Here is a 21,544-nt window from a genome sequence, read left to right as displayed (position 1 = left end):
TAACTCTTTTCTTAAGTGTGGAGTTCTTTATTAAATCCATAAACTATGAAAGTTTCATAGATATGAATGGTACCATTCTAGGGAATTTAAGTGGATCTTTTTCTTAGGGTCTTAGGAGAATTGGCAGAGAATAAGAAGAGAGAGGTCTAAGGCCTCCTTCAATATAACAAAAACACCTCGGTGAGCCCAAATTCTGTATTGGACAGATAAACCAGAATAGTGTAGACGCTTTGTGGACAGGATGTTGAACCAGCCTTTTAAACAATATGACAATAGGGCTTCCATGAAAGGCAGCAGATTTCAAAATATTCCGAAGGGAAATAATGACAAAAGATTACAGCAGAAGGTTCTGAAATATTTAAGTTGAAATATATTTGAGTGAATGAATGAATGATTAAACGAATGGGCTCATGAATAAAAGAACCAAACAGCGATGCTAGCGGTTTCTCTCAAACGTGAGGCATCTGTGACTTCCCCACAAATCGTCTTGCCTTTGTAACAACTTTTAACACAGATATTGTCTTTTATCTCAGGATGTAAACAGACTGAAGCCCTTTGACCCAGACTTTTTTTTTGGAATACAGACAGTAAACATTTATGTAGACAAGGATGCCCCCGTCCCTGAATTGTTTCGTGATTTATCTCAGAATCCCAAGCATTTCAAAAGAATACTTTTTCTTCCGGCTAACATGGGAGGCAAGGGACTGATCTGCTGCCTGATATTAGAAAAAACATTGTTCTGTCAAAACTGTGTGCCTTCCTGCTTCCTCTAGCCAACCCGTTTCTCTCTTCTTTTAATTTTTCAGTAGATGGAACTAGGCATTTTGACTTTGAGTTGCATCTTATTTTACATTTTCTCTCTTAAAGAAAAAAATCTTGGTTACCCAACAAGACTGGGAAACCTGTAGCTGTAGAAAGAGCTAGGGCTTTGAAGCTTGAAGGCCCAGAGAATCTGCTACTTGATCTGAATTGGATAAATGTCCTCCAAGGGTCCATGTGTACAAGGCCTGGTCCCCAGGGTGGCATTGGTGGGTGGTGGATCCTTGAAGAGGTGGAGCCTAGCAGGAGGTCCTGAGGTCACTGAAGGGAATTGGGGGATCCTGGTCTCTTCTGTCCTTTTGTGAGGTGAGTGGTTCCCCCATCTTCCAGCATGCCCATCAGAGTCCGGAAGCAATGAGTCCACTGGATCTCCAGAACTGTGAATAAAACTTTTCTCTTGTAAGTTAGTTATCTCGTGTATTTTGTTATATGAGGCTAAGCTAATTCAAAAAGTTAATGATTTTTTTTACTTCATCTTATTGTATTATATTTCTATCTGTATGATGGAGATGATATATGCTTGATATTGTTGAGAGAATTATACACAAGATGATAAATGTGGAAAGAATTAACATGAGGCCGCAACACCGTATGTGCTAAAACATACTAATTTTTCTCTTTCAAATGCAAAGGACATGAATCTTGTCATCCACAGTTTGGGACCAGGCATGGAGTAAGTGCTCAATAAATAGTGATTGATGGTTTGAACATAATTTCATTGCTGAGTTTGAGAAGCACTTAAAACTTCTCCCTTTGCCAAAGTCTGTTGGTTTTACCTTTTGTCAAGAGCCAGCCTGTAAACTCCCTGTCCTACTTGAGAGATGAATTTAAAAAAGAAAGTCTTTTAGAGACAATTCATTGAGTCTTTCGTCCCTGAAAGGATGTGTTCTTTGCAGTGTCTGAGTACAAGAATTCTTCAAGATAAGCCCTTTTCTCCTTACCAGGCACCTGTACAAACTGGGTTATGACTAAAGATTTCTGGGTTTTTCATTTATTGACACTGTCAGAAAAAAGCTTGCCCAAATTAAAACAATGTCCCTCTGTCCCTCAAGAAAGGAATATCTGTGCTTAGAGCAAAACATTTCCTGTTCTTGCTGACACGCAAATCTAAGCCTACTTGGGGTCTATGCATTTTCCCAGGTGTTCCTGGGACACCAGCTACACAGGTGAACGACCTCTGTATGGAACCTCAGCATGGACACTGCCCAAAAGCATCCCCACAGATGGGCCTTTGCTCTCTGTAACTATTGGCCTGGAAGAGGCAGCCCTGCCCTTCTGAGAATTCAGGCTCAGGTACATGCATGGGTACCCACTCATGAGAACAAATTTCCCTTCTATGTCTGTCTCTTTTATACTTCATAAATTTGGTTATAGACCATTTTTATCTATATTTATTGGCACCTTGGGCTTTTCAAATGCCTTCACGTTTGTATACCCACTCCTGCTATTTTAAAGTAGCATCATGTTTTTGTTTTAAAACAATATAATTCAAGCGGATGGCCTACCTTGTTCACACAGTTAGCTTCAAATGCCTTCTTGGTTCAAAGAGTGAAGATTTATGACCCTCGGTCATTTTTTTGAAAGGATGCAGTGTAGACTCATCACCATCACGGACTTACGACAAACATGTGTGTAAGTTGCTACTGCACTTGTGACCCATATTTATGAAACCTAATTATTAAATAAATTAACTGAATTTATTATATTCAATGACAACTTTACAAGGCAGACGCTATCATCATTTGCAGATGAGGCTAGTGAGTTCTGAGACACTAGAAAACTGGAGGTCACACAGTTAGTGGCTGCTAAATTGAAAGGGAGCTCATACTAATTTCCTAAGTCTGCCATGATGGAGGACCACAAACTGGTTGTTTTGAAACAACGGAAATGGATTTCCTTGTAGTTCTGGAGGCTAGAGGTCTAAAATCATGGGTTAGCAGGGCTGTCTTCCTTCTGAGCCTCTAAAGAAAGACCCTTGCCTTTCAGCCTTCAGTGGCCCCAGGCATTCCTGAACCTGTGTCCCCATTTCTCCTACAGCTTCATGTGGTTGTCCCTGTGCGTCCTTGTGTCTGTCTCTGCCTTGACTTCACATTTCTCTCCACAGCAGTGTCCAGATTTCCCCCTTCTCATAAGGACATCAGTCATTTTGGATGAAGGCCCAGCAGAATGACCTCATCTTAACTTAACCACATCTGCAAAAACTGTCGCTACTTTAGATGACAAGACATTCACAGACACTGGGTGTAAGTACGGCAACATTTCTTTTTCCAGGGGACACAATGCAACCCCTAACACAAAGCCAGTTCATCTGGTTATAGAATCCATGTTTTAAATGAAGTTTTTCCATCATGCAGATTTCTCAAAGGTTTTGCTTGGTGCCAATGAATGGCCTTCCAGGTGTCCCCTCTGCTGAGGATGAAGCTCGTTGAGATACCTGACTTCTGCCTTCTTTGCAGAATCACCTGACTTCATAGACTCCATGCACACCCACCAACAAACTGGGTCTCCACCACACAAAGAAAATAAGCATGTTCCAAAATCTTATTTGGGATTTCTTTCTCTCTTGGATTTTCATAATAGCTTCTTGTCCTTTCATGGTTCTGGAACAAGAGAAAACAGGCACTTTCTTCAGGTCCTCATGGCACACAGACCCCAGGGAGTTGGGCAGTTGCTGTGGAGAAACATGGCTGCTCCTTTCCAGGCAGGGGGCAGGAAGCTTGCTGAATCTTCAGCAGCGGAGCCACAGCCTGGGAGTTTTTCACCTGTCTTTCCTCCTCTGGGCACAGATTCCTGCCACTAGGCTGCTGGGGCAGCCAGACTGGAATCTTTTTAAAGGTTAGCAAGTTTGTTGCCATCTGTCTCTGTGTGTGTGTGTGTGTGTGTGTGTGTGTGTGTGTGTGTGTGTGCGGGGCTTGCTCATGATTCTGTACAATGTGCAAATTTAGAACTTCCTTGGAACAATGCTGAGGGAACCAACCTTAGCTCTGGTTTCCTGTCGCCCTGGACTCCAGGTATCCAGGAATTCCCTGAATGCATAGATCTTTGAGGCAGCTGAGAAATGGCAGTGAATACCATGGTAAGTGTAGCTGGGATAAAATTTTACAGCTATATATAAGACCACCTAGTTCAAACTCTGAATTTCTCCATTGTTGAAATTGGGGACTGCAAAATCTAAGTGCGAGATCTGAGGTCACACAGTCAGTTTGAGGCAAAGCTGACAGGAGAACTTAGGTCTCCCTGATTCCCAGTCCAGGGCTCTCGTCAATAAACTAATGAATTGGTACATTTGATAGAGCTTTTCTCTTTTCAAAGGGCTTTCAAAGAGCATTTCATCTCTTGCTCCCAACAACATAGTAATCGGAGAATTGATTTGGCTCCATTAAGAGCAGCACAGTCTACAGCATATGTCCTTCTTTCAAACCAATCTGGATTTAATTCTGCAAATGTTCTCTCTCCATTCTGATGTGTTTATGTTTATTCCCCTGTACCTTTGTATTCTGCTCAGGGTTAGCAAGGTTCAGAATTTGTTTTCCACTAAATGTTTTCTGATAAGAATCCCATCCTTTTCAAACCTTCTTCCAAGTTCCTGAAGTGATATGCACTGAGGTTGCTGATCATATGCTTATAACTGGCAGTTGCTGCCATTATTACTTTCGAACCTTATATTCCCATCTTTATTTCTCTGCTCACCCTGATGGTTGTTTCTCTGCCTCAGGTATACGTAAAGAACACAGGCTCTGGGTCACACATGTGAGTTTGAACCTAACTTTGCTTTGTCACTTATTGCCAGGTGACCACTGTGTTGTCACAGGTATGATAAAAAACAAGACAGTAGAAAAGATGTAGTCTTTCACCAAAAGGAGCTGAGGTGCTTAAATAGGATGACAAATATTTAGTACCTGGCACATAAGTAGTCAATACGTTTTAGCTCCTGCATGAAGTTTGTACCAATGGACTTTGGTTAATGTGGGAAGTTATTTAAATTATAAAATGAAGAGGACACACATGTATCAGCATTCAGATTAATAGCCTCACATTTCCTGCATGAGCTTTGCGGAATGGTGTCTGATACCATATGATTTTAGTAATGTGGATTGTGAACAACTTCATAGACTCCATGCGCATCCACCAACAAACTGGGTCTCCACCACTCAAAGAAAATAAGCAAAGTCTGAAAAAAAATTAGGACACTGTGTTAGCTTTCTGTCATTATGATGAAATGCCTGAGAAAATCAGTTTAAAGGAGGAAAGTTTTTTTTTTTTTTTTTTTTTTTTTTGGCTCACAGTTTCAGAAGTTTCAGTCCATGGTCACTTGGTTCTGTTGTTTTGGACCTGTTAGTAAGGCAGGACATCATGGTGGGGATCAAAGATGTTCCTTCCTTGGCAGCTGGGAAGCAAAGAGAGCTTGCTGTCATAACAAAGCTCCTTCGCCTAAACCCAGTAAGCTAATATTCCATAGTGGATTGATCCATTCTGAGATCAGAGCCCACGTGGCTTAGTCATCTCCTAAAAGCCCTCCTTCAGCACTGCTGCATTGGGGACAACACCTGAGCTTTGTGGGGACATTAACGAGTCAAACCCTGACACTGAGAGAATGGCATAGTTTATTGTGGTAAATTATGTCAACATTGACAAAAGAAAAAAATGTTCCATGTCTTTTTTTATGTAAATTATTTTTTATTTTTACAGACTGCATTTTGATTCATTATACACAAATAGGGTATGACTTTCCATTTCTATGGTTGTTTACGATGTAGATTCACACCATTCATGTAATCATACATATACATAGGGAAATACTGTCTGTTTCATTCTACTATCTTTCCTTCTGCCACCCCTCCCACCCCATTTTCCTCTACACCATTCCAAGTTCCTCCATTCTTCTCTCCCCACCCCCTGGCCATCCCCCCTCGTTATGTATCATCATCCATTTATCAGAGAAAATATTTGGCCTTTGGTTTTTTGGGCTTGGCCTATTTCACTTAGCATGATATTTTCCACCTTCATCCATTTACCAGCAAATGCCATAATTTTATTCTTCTTTATGGCTGAGTAATATTACACTGCATATATATACCACAGTTTCTTTATCCATTCATCAATTGAAGGGCATCTAGGTTGGTTCCACAATCTAGTTTATTGTGAATTGATCTGCTAAGAACATTGATGTGGCTGTGTTACGGTAGTATGCTGATTTTAAATCCTTTGGGTATAAACCGAGGAGTGGGATAGCTGAGTCAAATGGTGGTTCCATTCCAAGCTTTCTGAGGAATCTCCATATTGATTTCCAGAGTGGCTTAACTAATTTGCAACCCCACCAGCAATGTATGAGTGTACCTTTTCTCCCACATCCTCACCAACACCTATTGTTGCTTGTGTTCTTGATAATCACCATTCTAATTGGGGTGAGATGGAATCTTAGGGTAGTTTTGATTTGATTTCTCTTATTACTAGAGATGTTGAACATTTTTTCATATATCTGTTGATTGCTTGTAGATCTTCTTCTGTGAAGTGTCTGTTCATTTCCTTAGCCCATTTGTTTATTGGATTAGTTTTATTCTTAGCGTAGAGTTTTTTAGTTCTTTATAGATTCTGGAGATTAGTGCTCTATCTGAAGTATGATTGGCAAAGATTTTCTCCCTCTCTGTAGGTTCTCGCTTTGCATTGTTTGGGATGATGTAGCAGAGCTAAATGTCTCTGTCCTCCCCAGATTCATAAGTTAAAACTCTAATCTCAAATGGAATAGAATTTAAAAGTGGAACCTTTGGGAGGTGACTAGATTGTGAAAGTGGAACACTCTTGATGGGATTCGTGCCCTTATGGAAGTGACCCTAAAGAGCTGTCTACCAAGTGAGGTCACACCAAGAAGACAGCAATCTGCAGCCCTCACCAGAGCCTGGCCATGCTGGCGTCCTTACCTCAAACTTCCAGCCTCTAGAAATGTGAGAAATAGATTTCTGTTGTTTATAAGTCACCCAGTCTCTCGTGTTTGGGGAGACGTTCCTGGTCAGAGAAATTGGAATTGATAAAGTCAGGCTTCCTTGCTGGAGGCCATGGCCAGATGGCACTCAGAGTAAGTGTTGCCTATGAATCATGAGACTACCTGCCTGACCATTGGAACAAGTCTTGATAGTAAATGCAAAGTGGATTTGTCCTCATGTTTTAGTCCTTTGTGACTGCTAAACATTTTCAACTCCTTTCCAGGGGGCAAATTCAACAAAATGGCCAATACTACTTGGAAATGAGAGGGATTAATTATGAATATATTTTTTTAAAATTTGATTTATTTACTGCTTTTTAACTTCTTTTCCCCATTTAAAATAAAATTTAAAATTTTTTTATCAGTACAGTATAATTATACATAATATTGGGGTCTGTTTTGACAAAATCATACATACATGGAATACAATTGGTTCTATTTTAGTTCCCAGTACTTCCTCTTTGCCTCCCCTTCTTCTTCCCCTGTCCCCCTTCTTCTATTCTACTAGAATTATTTGTTTATTTATTGTTTTTTAAATTGGTACATAAAGGTGAAATTCACTGGGATATATTCACATATGTGCACAGCATAATTTGGTCAATTTCTTTCTGTGGCTCCTCCATTTTCCCCATCCTTCCTCCCTTCCCTTCAACCCCCTTCCTTTTATCTGCTGATCTGCCCTCTAATTTCCTGGTATTCCTTTTATCTCCTTATTTTTAAACTCTAGCTTCCACATATGAGAGAAAATGTAGTCTAGTCAAGTCAACCCTTGACTTTCCAAGTCTGGCTTATTTCACTTAGCCTGATGTTCTCTAGATCCATCCATTTATCAGCAAATGCCATAGTCTCATTTTTCCTTATATCTGAGTAAAACCCCACTGTGTAGATATACAATTTCTTTATCCATTCATCTGTTGATGGATACCTGGGCTGTTTCCATAACTTGGCTAGTGTGAATTATGCTTCTATAAACATTGGTGTGCCTGTATCACTATACTATGCTGATTTTAGTTCTCTTGGATTCAATATGAAGGAGTGGGACAGCTGGGTCATATGGTAATTCCATTCCTAGCCTTTGAGGAATGCATACTGTTTTCCAAAGTGGTTGTACTAATTTTGCAAATTAATTTTTGAATACTATCATATTTTGTGTGTTTGCCTAATAAATGACCTGTAAAATGTAGATATTTATATCCAAATATCTTAAAGGAAAATCAACATCGTCTCAGAGTTACCTTCATGGAGAAAGTCAATTTTTTATGAGTGGTTTTAGAAAAGTCATATTCTAACTCAGTATTTCTTAAATGACCTATTCAAATATTATTTTGACAAGTCTGAAATTGGTAATTTTATATCTTAATGGTCTTGAAGTCTATAAATATTGACTTTAAAATTTTTCAATTGCTATCACTGTGTGTATGCATATTTTTTCTTTCGGTGATCAAGGAAATATAGATAAATACAGAGATGAGTCTAATTACTTCTAAACCACTTACCTAAACCATTGCTGGTTTCCATGTAGCCCACACTCATAATAACTTAGCCCTGAGTTAAGGAAATCTTTACCCTTGGCTTGTAGGGGTTGGCTGAGGAACAAAGAGTAGCCTGAATCTATGGGTCTGATGAATATCTCATCAGAATGAACCATATCTTTAGAGGTTTTGCATTATTCCTATAAGGGTTCATATGTTTCTCTACCAAATGAGAAGTTGTTTCAACAATGAAAGTAGAAAAACATCTACTTTTCTTTGTTATGCCTTTCTTTTGTTCCCATTTTATCAACTACCATCTGGAAAACGTGGAGAAATGTTCTGTGTGTGATATATGAAACTAGTTCAGCAGTATCATTGGGATGAAGAGGAAGTTTGTAGCACAGTAAAGGGAAAATTATAGGATGAGCTGGTGGATTTTAACAAGCTAATGATAGGACCATCAGCAAGTTCAGAGTATTCCCAAAATTGCGTGTGTGTTCAGCTGTTTTGCCTTATTATTTGTTGAATTTTAAGATTTATGTATGTACGTTTTCAAAAACATAGTAAGATACCATAGTAATTAAAGTCAGGCTGAATTTATCATTCCTATAGAATTTGGATAGCAAGTGAACACATTACAGGCTGTTGTCCTCGAGATTAATTTATGCTAGCTCCATAACTTGCACATGAATTCTTCCAAGTTTATATTATTTTAACCCAAGTCTCTCCTAGGAATTGAAAGAAAAACAAAAAGTTGTTTTTGATACTGCCATGCTTCGTTATTGTGACATTTGTCCTCGGTAAGATCATCTCTTCTCCAAGTGTACTTCTAGTGGGTTTGATAATAAAAACAGATTTCTGAGAAATTGTCTTGTTTTATAATTGTGAATTATGTTTGGGGATTATAAGACAACTGAGCAATATGTAGCTGTCCCAGTGCCCTGTATCCTTTTGGAAGGGGCTGTGCCTTCTCAATTACTCTTGAAAGATCTCTTCTTGGGCTTTCGGAGTCTGCATCCAGGGATGTTTGGGGGTTGATCCTGGACAGCACTCCTGCTTATTAGCTCAGGGTGTTCTTGGGAGGCGTTTGAAGTCAGCTGGTGCCCTGCTGATGGAGCTGCTGAGTTCAGCATCACATCGACATAATTTCATGATGTGTTTGCATGCAGGGCTTTGGTGCTGTTTCTGAGTGAGGTAAGCACTTTTGGATGGAGGTTGACAAGGTGATCTGCTGGCTACCTGCTTTGCAAGGTGCTTTGTGTACTTCTGCTTCCCGCAATCCTGATGATACTTCTCAGGTGCGTTAATGGTGCTTGTTATTTGATGGCCTAGGACTTTAAATATAGCTAAGGAGGTTTACTTTTGCTAGACCTCTAATAATTTAAACCAAAATGGCTTCCTGCTATTAAAGCTCTGATGTATTCTTTACAGAAACAGTGGAGTTTATTGGGGTCATTAAACTAGTTTATTGGTTTCATTCATCTAGAGACAGTCTAGATACAAATGGTCTCCTTGATAGTCATTCATAAAAGTATAGTAGTTAGTCCCCTCTTATCTGTGGTTTCCCTTTTCATGGTTTTAATTACTCACAGTTAACTGTGGTCTGAACTATTAAGTAAAAAATGCCAGAAATGATTCATAAGTTTTAAATAACTTTTACTATAATACATTAGTATAATTGTTTTATTTTATAATTAGTTACTGATGTTAATCTCTTATGGTGCTTAATTTATAAATGAAAATTTATCATAGTTATATGTTTATAGGGAAAGCCATAGCACATGTGTAAAGTGTTCTAGACTATCCATGATTTCAGTCATCCACTGGGGGTCTTAGGAAGTATTCCTTGTGGATAAGGGGACTATTGTAATACAGTCTCTACTTGTATTTGAAGAACTGCTTCCTGATTAAAATTCAGAAAATGTTATGGTGAAAACCAGTTTTCCTTTGATAATAAGAATCATGTTGGACTAAAACTGACTCCATGATTCTTCACCAGAAACCTGGATACCTGTGAAATCCATAATTCCCCTTGTTATGGGTATCTTCTCTTCAGCCCTGGATTTCCCAGAGAACAGCTCTAGTTTTGAGGGGACCCAGAAAATTAGCATCCCAGTGCTATCACATCCTCTGTCACTAGAGGTGCATTATTAAATTGCTTTGCACTTTGGCTTCTTTGTCTGTACAAGGATACCTCCCTTCTCTACTATATAAGGTTGTTGCTAAAATTCAGTGAAGATATAGATACTGTGGCATAGTAGCCAACACATAACATGGTTTCCTTTACCTCTAGGAAATGTTCTCTGTGGTGTTCTTGAGAACATGAAGCAGCCTTCCTCAGAGAAACTTTTCCATTCTGGACCCACTCAACATAACAACACACACACACACACACACACACACACACACACACACACATACACACACGCACAAATGTTTCTCATTATTCATCATGGAGTCTAAAACTCTACATTAGTGGTCTAGCTCTTTGCATGGTGGAGTAGGATTACATTACTGTTCAGCAGTAGTCAGTTCTCCTGGGGGATTATACTTTGGTGCTCCATGGAAGACAGGCATGGCCATGTCGGCTGCTCTGGTTAGTGACACGGGAGGGGAACTAGCATGTGTCACTTCTGAAGAGAAGTTTGATGAGACAGTTGGTGCCTTGCCACATGTGACTTCCCTGTGCCATGGTCAGAGGCAAGATACATTCAGTGCCAGGCAATGTTACCCAGTGAGGATCGCTACATTGAACAGGGTTCTTTCCCCCCAGTTCATAGTAGATATGTGAATGGTAGTAATCGTTTGTGGTTTTGAACCACTAAGATTTGGGGGCTGTTTGTGAGCACAGCATCATCTAGCCATCCTGCCTGAGGTAATGATAATCACGTTTTAGGCCTTTAGGGTAGTCCATTGAGGTCCTAGGAGGAGTAGCTATTGGCATCAGATCTGACATTTTACTGTGGCCAGTATTCTGACCAACCCCACCACACACACCATTTTACAACCCAGATCATCAGTCTGCGAACATCCTAGTCAGCCATTGGTCTGCTTGTAGCCTGTAAACATTCTCGACAGTCATTGGTCCAGATTGTTGGCCCCAAATGGACTTTGCATGTTTCTTACCATGGGTCTTTTCCAGCACTACCTGGGCAGTGAGAACCTAAAACAGCTATCTCATGATAGGGACCAGAAAATGCAGATTTCCAAAAAGCCCTGGTGGGGTTAAGTAAGTAATATGTGGGTTTCACTTTTAGTTCTAACAAAAACATAGCCTTAGTCTAAAGGTTCTCACACTTTAATTACCTGAACAGGTTGTTGAAACATAGATTGCTGGATTTCCATTTCAGGAAGTCTGGAGTAGGGCCCAATAATTTGTGTTTCTGAGAAGATGCCAATACTGCCCTTTGAGAACAACTCCCTTAAATCAGGGACACCAGGTAAATCAGGGACATCTTCCTTAATCAGAGCAAAAGGAGACAGCTGGGAGGAAGTGGTTTCCTTGGTCCCATTGAAAATTGCTGCCTTTCGTCCTTTAAACCAAGCACCTTGACAAGTGACTGCTGGGTGAGCTGGCCAAGTCCCATGCTTCACACCCTGCGTTGATGCCACAGATACCTGAGCTTTCCAAAGTGTTCTTCCACATTATTGGAGGGTGTGTTTCAGTCCCAAGTTCAGAAGTCTGTTGAAGAGATTAATAGGTGACTGACTCAAACTTGGGAAATTTAAGGTATGACAAAATTCAAACAGAGTGGGAGAAGAGGGAATGCTTTCCGATTCATGGGCCACGAGACACGCAAATCTCAGAAAGTGGAGTGCATAAAAAGCCACATTGTTATGGGACCCATGAAAGTAGTAGGACTGCTGGGTACCAACAAGTATGCGTAAACAGAGATGTGATTAATTCTGCATTCCAGAAGGGAAAATGTCATGAAAATTTCTCCTTCAGTTCAGCAAAGAAAGAAATCACAGAATCTGTAAAAATATTTAGGAAGCTTATGTGGTCACTGCAGGATTGCAGTTTTTCCCATTTGTGGTTTGGGAACCAGAGAGAAAAAGTAATCCAAGCTTTCACAGAGTCATCAAGAGGTACATGGAAACAGGAAATGAACTACCTATTAAAAATCAGAGAATGATGTCAAAATAATTTAAAAATTGCCAAACTAATTCAGACTTTCATAAGATAAAGGTAACTTTGGAATATACTGTGCACAGCAATCTAAAATAATTACACAGCTTCTTATAAAAATGAAGGACTAACTATATGTATATGGACACTAAGTACATTTATTCTTATAGAAATGACAAGGCTAAGCCAGATAAAGAAAGTTCTTGGTTTGAACAAAAACTAATTATCTTCACAGGTTAGGGATAGCTTTGCCTCTTTTCTTTAAATAGTAACTACTTTTTTTGTGTCTTCTGCTCTGAGTCTCATGATATTTGGCCAACGTTCAATTTCTACAAACCTAATAGAATTGATGTTGTAAACAAAATTTCTATGTAAATAAAATAAACCAGCGTTCTGCCTAGAAAATAGCACAAACCTTTGCAGGAGGTTTTACTCCTGTTATTCACAGAGGACTAAAGTTAACTAAGCCCATTGTTACTTCCTATTAAAAACCTGTAGGGGTAATAACTGACTAATGGCGGAACAATATTCTTTGAAAATAGTGTGTGTTCTAGAATAAGGGGAAACAACTGAAAGGGCGAGAGTAGAGGAAACTAAATAAAGTCTTAGCAGCTGTTAAACGGGGTTTGGGTTATTATTATTATTATTATTATTATTATTATTATTATTCAGAATGCAGTGTGAAGTCACTGGAAAGTTTTCAGCAGAGAGTAGGTGCTCTGCTTTCCCTCTGACTACATTCAGTCTGGCCACGGAGAAGACTTTAAAGGTAATCCAGAGGGAAGGACAGGGGTCCAGCAGCAGCTGATTGCAGGCGAGGAAGGATGACATGATGGTTACCAGGCCTGGAGTTTGGGGTGGAAGTGCAACTGGAAGAAAAGGGATGGACGTTGCAGCTATTGTTTAAATTCTCTGCTGGCTTCTGTGAGTACCATGAAAAGCGATAAGGATGAGAAAGGTAGGTTGTTCATTGAAAAAATGAGAGGGGGATTGTTTCTGGAGACAGAATGGAGGCTTCATTGGTGAAATTTCTGATCCCTTCCAGAACATCCTGCTGAATGTTCCTAAACTCACTGAGGGGTAGATTCAACTTTTGAAATATGTTTGTGGGAATCATGGAGGATGGAGGGAGCAGATGGCTGTGAAGACTGTGAGGGTGTAACTTCGTGGGTCTCTCTCTCACACACACACACACACACACACACACACACACACACACACACACACACACTGAGCTCTTCAAGCCTGTCTGTTATGCCCTCCTGAAAATTCTCCATCATCTCTTGGCTTTCTCACCAATTCTATAATTTGCAACAATTTGATTTTCCTGGTTCCAAGGAAATCTGCTTTCAGAAAGAGTGAGAGATCTTGAAGGCATTGCTTGTTTCCCTTTAACCAAAGAAATGTTTCAACACAGCCACACCCTGGCTTCACTTTGCCATATCATATAATTACAGCACGCCATGTCCTTATAAAACTCAAAGAAACATTCCCCAAATGGATTCTGATTTCGTTTCCTAGAGGTTGGTTTGGTTATCAACAGCTTTCTTGTTCTGAGAAGTGATGAGGTTCCATATGATAAAGCGTCTCCCCAAGACATCTGAGGCAGCGTTGAAAAGAGCTTTAGACCTTTAACTCCTACGTTGGTCAGTCCCGTCTTTAGATCAAGCCAATATAGCAGGAAGACATTATACACTTTAAATCCACAAGCTTTCCAATAACTAGGAAAAATATCAATCTTTCCTAAATTATTTCCTCCATTTTCTTTGTCCATTAACATCATTATAAAATACAAAAAAATAAAGACAAATAATAATGCATTTCATTGGTACTAGAATCACTTAGACAAAATTATTTTCTTGCAGAAAGCTTCCACTTTATTCAACATTATTTGTCCACTGGTAAAAAAGAAAATTAAATCTTGTCAAGAGTAATAAAGAGGAAATTCTATCTAAGTATGATGGAAGCAGAAAAATAAAGTTACTGAAGAAAACCAGTGAGTCTCTTGAAACTGAGTATAATGTAATGTTATTTCTAGCTTTGTTATATTTATATTTTGATATGCTTTATACTTGGTCTCTATATTCAGGATTATTTATATTTCATTTTCATGAAAATGTTAACTCAAGATTGAGTGATATTTACATTTGTCTGTTGATATAAATGGGAATAGATATATTTATGTTGGGGGTAGAACTTGAAAAACTGGCCAAGTAATTTATTCTTTTTTCTCCCCCCTTTTCCCAAACTGTTTTAGTCTTTGAAACTTTCATGAACTGGCAGTTTTCAACTCTGCACTGTGCTTTATTCCTGATTAAGAAACTCAGTTCTTAATTAGCTTGCTGTCCCTTCATTGGAAACTCGTTCCATTTGATAACTCTTGGTTGCTTCTGGAAATGGTTGGTGCAGGCTTGTGTGGGCTTCCTTAACACAAAAGCCAGATGGATTTTTTAAAACAGATAAATTTAGGCTTGAATAGTGAACTGTGAAAAAAAATTTTTTTTTTAAAAAAACCCCACAAAACAAAACCAAACAAAATCTTGGTACTGATAAAACCAGTGAGAATTCACAGATTCTCAAATTAGGGAAAAAACAAAACTTTCTCCTTTCCTTCCCTTCCCTCTTCCTTCTACTTTTTAATTTGTTTTGGGCTCAAGAATTGAAAAGTTCTGTTCCCAATTAAAAACGGATCACATTTGGGTCTGAGGGGGAGTGAGCTGCCTCGTGATGTGAGTGGAAGACAGAAGGCGGGGACGGAGCGAGAGTCCCATGATACCAGCATTGCCTCCCCTCCATGGCTCATTTGCACACGGAAAAAACACTTGCATGTCGTCTTCAGAGTCTCTTGAAAGAAAAGCATCAGAAATACAAACAGAAATTCTTTTTAGGTGTCTACCTTATTTCACAGACTTAGTAGGGAGTTTCAACCTGGTGTGGGTATAAAAGGAAATAGTTTTATACTTATTCAGTAAGTCCCTTAAACTGGAATATGTTGACCCTGTTTCCTGCTGGGAAGTGACTCTCAGGTGCAGCTTGTCCGGTTTCTCTGCCTTTCCTTTCACTTTTGGTCATTCGAACAGTTCATTTTGTCTTTAAGTCTCAGTCCCACTTATTTCGATACCTCCGTCTCCAATCAGATTCAAAACATGCGTCCTCTCCTCCAGCATTTGATTCTTCCACTCAGAGGCGTTAGTGGCTCTAGAGAAGGTTGGTGTTCTTCAGGAACTTACTTTTTTCCTTCTTTTTTTGAACTCCTTCCTTTAATGTCACCCACCTCCTGAATGCTACTCTGGCCCTGTGTAGCACCGTCAGCTGGGGAGTAGCCGAATTGGGGTGTTGATCTATCCTTCAAACTGGTCCTTCTCAGGTCATATGGCAGGCAACTTCCACATAGCTGGTGTGTGTGTGTGTGTGTGTGTGTGTGTGTGTGTGTGTGTGTTTGCATCACAGTATGCAGCTTCATCCTGAACTCCTTTATCACTGGAAACTTCCAGCTTCCCCACGGAGGGCAGCTACAACTTGCCCTTGAGCAGTGACGATCATCCCCAACTCCTTGTCTGTATTGGACCTCCCATTAAGTGGTCCAGTGTCTATGGTCCAGTGGTCCATAGCGGTTCTATGGTCTCTCTCTTTCTACCAATTTCCCCATTGCTGGAGCTACAGGAGCTATTGGAGTCCTCTTCTGTTTCCCAAACCCACAGAGACCTGAGATGCTGGCATCTCATTTCAGGTCTATTGCATAATGAGTCCTGATGACTTGTGTTTCTGAGCTAGAGAACTATTTTCAGATATTTCTGGTGTCTAAGTGAACACTATCCTCTATACTCAAATATGTACTTCCTCAAAGACTCCAGTGACATATGTCAAATACACACCCTCTCTTCTCACCTCTGCAGGCTTTGAGACTGGAAAGGATAGCTCATTACGGCTCCGATTTCCTAGAACACTCCTGGGGCAGCGCCAGAGTCGGCCTTCATGTCTGCAGTGTAACTTGCAGGGATCACCTGCTTTTCCCGAAGTCACCTTCAGCATTTATTCCTGGTTTTCTTGGAAATTGTCTTTCTTGGTGTTGGGGAGAGAAAGACACCATCCACAATGACAGAAAAATGAAGGAAAAGATTATTTTCACTCACGTGGACTTCACCACCAGTGAACCATCCCCAACTCATTCTCTCCTTATTCCGACTGGGAACAGTTCAGAGATGGAGCCTCTAGGGAGCGCTGTGGGAGGAGCTTACCGCCAACAGCCAGGCTCACCTTTGGTCCTTGGCCATGATTCTGGGACAACTGGAAACATCTCACTCTACATCCTATTATACTTTGTAATTTATTCTCTTCATTTGGCCTCACTCAACTCTCCCTGGCATTCTTCTTCTCATCCTATCATGACTGAGGCTGAGGTTATAAGTTAACACTTTTCTAGGCTTCAGACTAGCTCCTCGACCCTACCCAGCCAAACAGAAAATGTGTCCTAAAGACCACAAACAGAAAACGGTGCATAAGGGATGAACAGTCATAACCGGGGTCCAGAGCCATGGCTTTGTGACAGATCACCTATGACCTCTTTGTCCCATTTCTCATTTCTAGAATAAAGATTTGAACTGGAATGAAGATGTCCAAACTTGTTTTTGGTAGCAGAATCCATTTTTCTATTCAAATTTATTGTTAAACTCTAGATCCTCTGTCATTTCTAGCTATAGAGGATTAGACATCCACACTATCCCCTTGTGAAATATGGCCATTTTCATGGTACAAGACTTGAGACCTACTGGCACAGAATATCAGTTGCTCTTGCAACTTTAAGATTCTTTTGAGCGTGACTAGCTCTGCAGAAACTAAGCCTGCTACCTACAAGCAACTTCATGTTTACACTTACCTGACTTTCCAAATGTCTGTGGTATATTGGGCTCATGATTAGTAAGGCCAATTATATGTGCATTTTCAAATTGTTGCAGACGCTTCTAAAGGTCAAAAATTGGTGATGCTTATGTCTGGTTCCATGATTTGCAAAGGTGATACTTGAAAAGAGAAATGCTTCCATAGCTCTGAAGTAGTACTTCATACTGACTTGGACACTAGTCCCTGGAAATACTCTGACACTGAACTCCACCGACAAAACCCTGTAAAAATGTGGCTTTCAGTGTTCTCCTCTTTGAGATTTAGAGCTCAGAGAAGAAGTGGATATAGCAAAGCCACTTGTTTAACTTTGTTTAACCCAGTATTCCCTAAACTGTTGAGCACAGAGCCCCCTGTTTCCGTGACCATTTTTAAACACCCCATAGAAAGTGTTCTTTCAAATATAGTGTATAAATCACTGCTTTAGAGCAGGGGTCCATGTGCTTATTCTGTAAAGAGCCAGATGATTAAGTCTGTAGATTTCAACATCTCTGCCTCAACAATTCAATGCAGTCCTTGCAGCACAAAAGCAGTCATAGATACATTTAAGCAAATGAACAGGGTTGTGTTCCATTAAGACTTTATGGTCAAAAATCGTGGCAGTGTAGATTTCACCTGTGGGCTGTGATTGGATGATCCCAATTCAGCCTTAAACACATGAAATTTGTTCTGCAAAGGAAAGTAAAATCTCAAGTAGAGAAATAATAGCTTTGATCTTGCTTGAGTAATTATTAGAATTTTGCTTTACTTTGGAGATGACGCCACTGCTGGTAACAGTTTTCCGCCAATTATCTTGAGAATTGGAGCAGCCTAAGTGAATCATCCCGTGATGCTTATTTGACCAAAGAGTTATCTAGCCATGAAATTGTTGCCTGGCTCATGATCTATTGCTATTCATCAGCCAGTTTCACTGTGATGAAAGAATAACAAATAAGAGACACAGCAACCACTCAGTACCAACTCATTATTCTATCAGAAATGAACTATCTAGAGTAGTCAAGCTCATAGAAGGAAGATGTTAAAATCAGAGGTACTCAGATCTTGGTCATTTCTGAATGGTTTACCATAACTAAAGAGTGTATTAGTTATATATTGCTGCATAACAAATTATTCTAAAAACTTGGTGGCTTAAAACAGCAAATGCTTCTCATCTCACAGGTAGTGTGACTCAGGAATCTTGGCCACTTAGCTTGTTTCTCTGCCCGGGATCTACCATTAAGGTGTCAGCTGAGGCTGTGCAGATACAAATGGTGAAAAATCTGAGCTCGCTCACAAGGCAGACGGCAGGCCCTTGAGATCTGTTTTCCGCCACATGTGCCTCTCTGTAGGGTTGTTCACGACTTGCCAACAGGTTTCTCCCAGCAGGAAGCCCCAAAGGAAGAGGGCAGGGAAGGTGAGCAAGATGGGAAGTAAAACATTGCTGTAACCTAATCAAGGCATACCTAAGAGGGTCTTCTTCCTTTTACGAGTGTGTCACTAGTTCCAGCCCATGCTCGGGAGAGGAAACTTCATGAGGTTGTCAATGAAGATAGAGGCCTGGGGTCCTGAGGGTCATTTCAGAGGATATCCACTGTGTGTGTTAAATTCATGAAGACATTTAAAAATATTTCTCTGCGCCATAAGGGTTCATAATCCTTGCCTTGAAATAGTAGAGAAAGAGGCCACAGCCATAGTAGAATTATTAGGTTGTGTCTTATGAGGACTTGAGATGGGAACAGAAATATGTGTGTTATAAGAGAGTGACAGACAGGTAGGAAGAAAAGTGAGGATGATTTATGGAGGCTTTTTTTTTTTTTTTTTTTTGATGTAAGGTGCCCTCATTTGGAAGGAAGAATGAAATCTTCCTGGCCCAGATCTGGCTAGTGGACTCCTTCTAGAACCTTCCAGCCTTGGCTCTGCTGTCAGCATGGCTCCCTTTCCCAACCATTTCTCAGTTCTCTGGGTTGCAGAAGACCTCACATTCTGCAATCCCCACACATGCCTCACACAGTAGGTAGGCTCTATTATTACCAACATAACTGAATGAAGTCCTTTATAATTTTGGTTACCCAACTGGCAAAAAAAAAAAAAAAAAAAAAAAAGAATGGAAAGAAGAAAAGAAAAAAAGACATCAGCAAACTAGCACCATACTAGGTCCTAAAGAGGATGCAATTACATAATATATCTCCTGCCTTTGAAGAACTTATATTCCAATTAAGGAAACAAGACAAACATATGGAAACAGTTATGTTAGAATTCAAGATTTAAATAACAGTTCAAGGTAACAATGGAAGAAATATCATAAGGTGGCACATGATTAATTACCAGCCGGATTCTATGAAATTCATTACTATTGGAATTCAGGAGAGAGACAGATAACTGTGAGGAGGTGGTTGGGGAACATATTGCACAGCAAATGAGAAGGATTTGGAGAGAGAGAGGAAAGTAAGGGCATTCCAGGTGGATGGGATGGCATTGCAAAAATAAGAAGGTGGGACAGGTGTTTGGGGGGAACAATGAGTTAACCAGTTTGGAGAGTGGGTTTTTGGAGGCGAGGAGTCTGAGACGAGGTAAATGTAAGTCAGACAGCCATGCAAGAACAGGTTGAGTTTAATTATCTAACCTGTGCTCAGTCCCTGAGGCAGATGGCTTGCCAACAAACTTGCATGAATTACCCTCTATTAGAATTTTTAAAAAGGGGTAAGTTCCAGGTTGATTCACTGAACATCTTGGGCTCACATTCCGTGCCTGTCTTTTAATAGTAAGTAGTGGCAAATGGAAATGATACCTGTGCTTTGTCTCCATAGCAGCAACTCAGAAAAGTCTTGGTGGCATCCAGCTGAAAGAGACGGAACTGTTGTCACCCCCATCAGAAGATAAGAACACAATGAGGAGAAGAAACAGGACTGTTTTAGCAGACCGCAGGGAAGAGAGTGTAGGCAATCCTGGACCACAGGCAGGGTATCCTGACTAAAGTGGAGTTGTAAGGATTCAGTATACCAGAGCATCAGCGTCAGAACAGCGGGGTAGGGGGACACTGAGCCCGTCTTCCTCACATTCTACTGTCTCAGAGACAGAGGGGACATGGAACCTTTAGAGACGGTCAAAAGAAGTCTCAGTAATCCTAAGGAATTTCTAATCTTTCTAAATTTTTTCTGCTCATCTATAAAATAGAGATAAGAGTATTACTACTATCATAGCATTGTTTTGAAAATCCAGGGAGTCCATGCTTGTAAAAGGTTTGTCAAATAACTTTATAAAAGTTTCTCAAAAATCACTACTGTTGTTGCTGTTGGTATTCTGCTCCTCCAAGCCTCTCCACATCTTTGTCACATCAGCATACAACCAAGGAGCAGGCGGTAAAATTAGTGGTCTTTTATGTTTAGTCACTTTGGAAATCTTGGAATGACCCAAGGAGCATTTGGGTTTTAGAATGTCAGTAAATATCACCCCACTCTCTTTCCTTTCTTCCTCCCTCTCCTCTCCCTTCATTCCTCTTTCCTCCTGGCATGTTTGGATATGATTTGAGTATACCCCAAAGTTTCACTTGCTGGAATCTTGCTTCCTAGTGGGGCTGGTTTGAGAGGTGGTGGAACTTTTAAGAGGTGGGGCCTAATAGAAGATCATTAAGTCAATTGGGGGCATCACCCTTAGAAGAGAGTAATGGTGGTCTCTTGAGTGAGTTATTTCTCTAGAAAGTGGGTTGATATAAAGTGAGGTTATCCCATATGCTTCATTTCTTCTATACATGGCTGTTTTCCTTTTCTGCTTCTCTACCATTTTGTGACCCAGCCAAGGAAGGCCTTCCCAGAGACTAAACAGAAGGGGTCTTCTGATTTTGGACTTTCAACCTCCAAAACTATAATCTTAATAAACAAATATTCTTCTTTAAGTAACCAGACTCAGGTATTTTGTTATAGCAATGGAAACTCAATTAATATACCTCCCTTAAGTAAACCACATTTTGAATGTTTTCACTTTGCTAAGCATTTCTAGTATTTCTAGGCTCTGGGTATACAGACTTGAATAAGGCTAATAATTGATTCCTGATTTCTGATAGGTAAGTAATGGTGTTCAGGTGTGGATTCAATGAAAAATGTTATTAGGGTCCCTCAGTTGAGGATAAAAAGAAAGATTTCACTTTAAGAAGGAAGAAAATGAAAATATGTGCCCAACGTGTGCAGTTTGGAAGTAAATTCCAGTTGTGCATCTGGAGTAGGGGGCAGGGGGCAGCTGCTGGTGTCCACAGGCTGGTCAGCAGGCAGGCAG

The 21,544-nt window shown here is 40.1% G+C and overlaps 1 long non-coding RNA gene across 1 annotated transcript; it reads left to right on the top strand.

Moving 5' to 3' along the window:
- Window positions 1-1,449: 1,449 nt before the first annotated feature.
- Window positions 1,450-20,489, top strand: LOC306643317. The gene is made up of 4 exons (XR_013758889.1): window positions 1,450-1,492; window positions 2,924-3,062; window positions 19,108-19,289; window positions 20,083-20,489. It is a non-coding gene; the product is annotated as an uncharacterized lncRNA (long non-coding RNA).
- Window positions 20,490-21,544: the final 1,055 nt, after the last annotated feature.

Source organism: Sciurus vulgaris (genome assembly GCF_902686455.1).
Source record: "Sciurus vulgaris genome assembly, chromosome: 13".
Taxonomy (NCBI): domain Eukaryota; kingdom Metazoa; phylum Chordata; class Mammalia; order Rodentia; family Sciuridae; genus Sciurus; species Sciurus vulgaris.
Note: the sequence above shows the minus strand (reverse complement) of the source record. Positions and strands in the feature narration are given on the sequence as shown.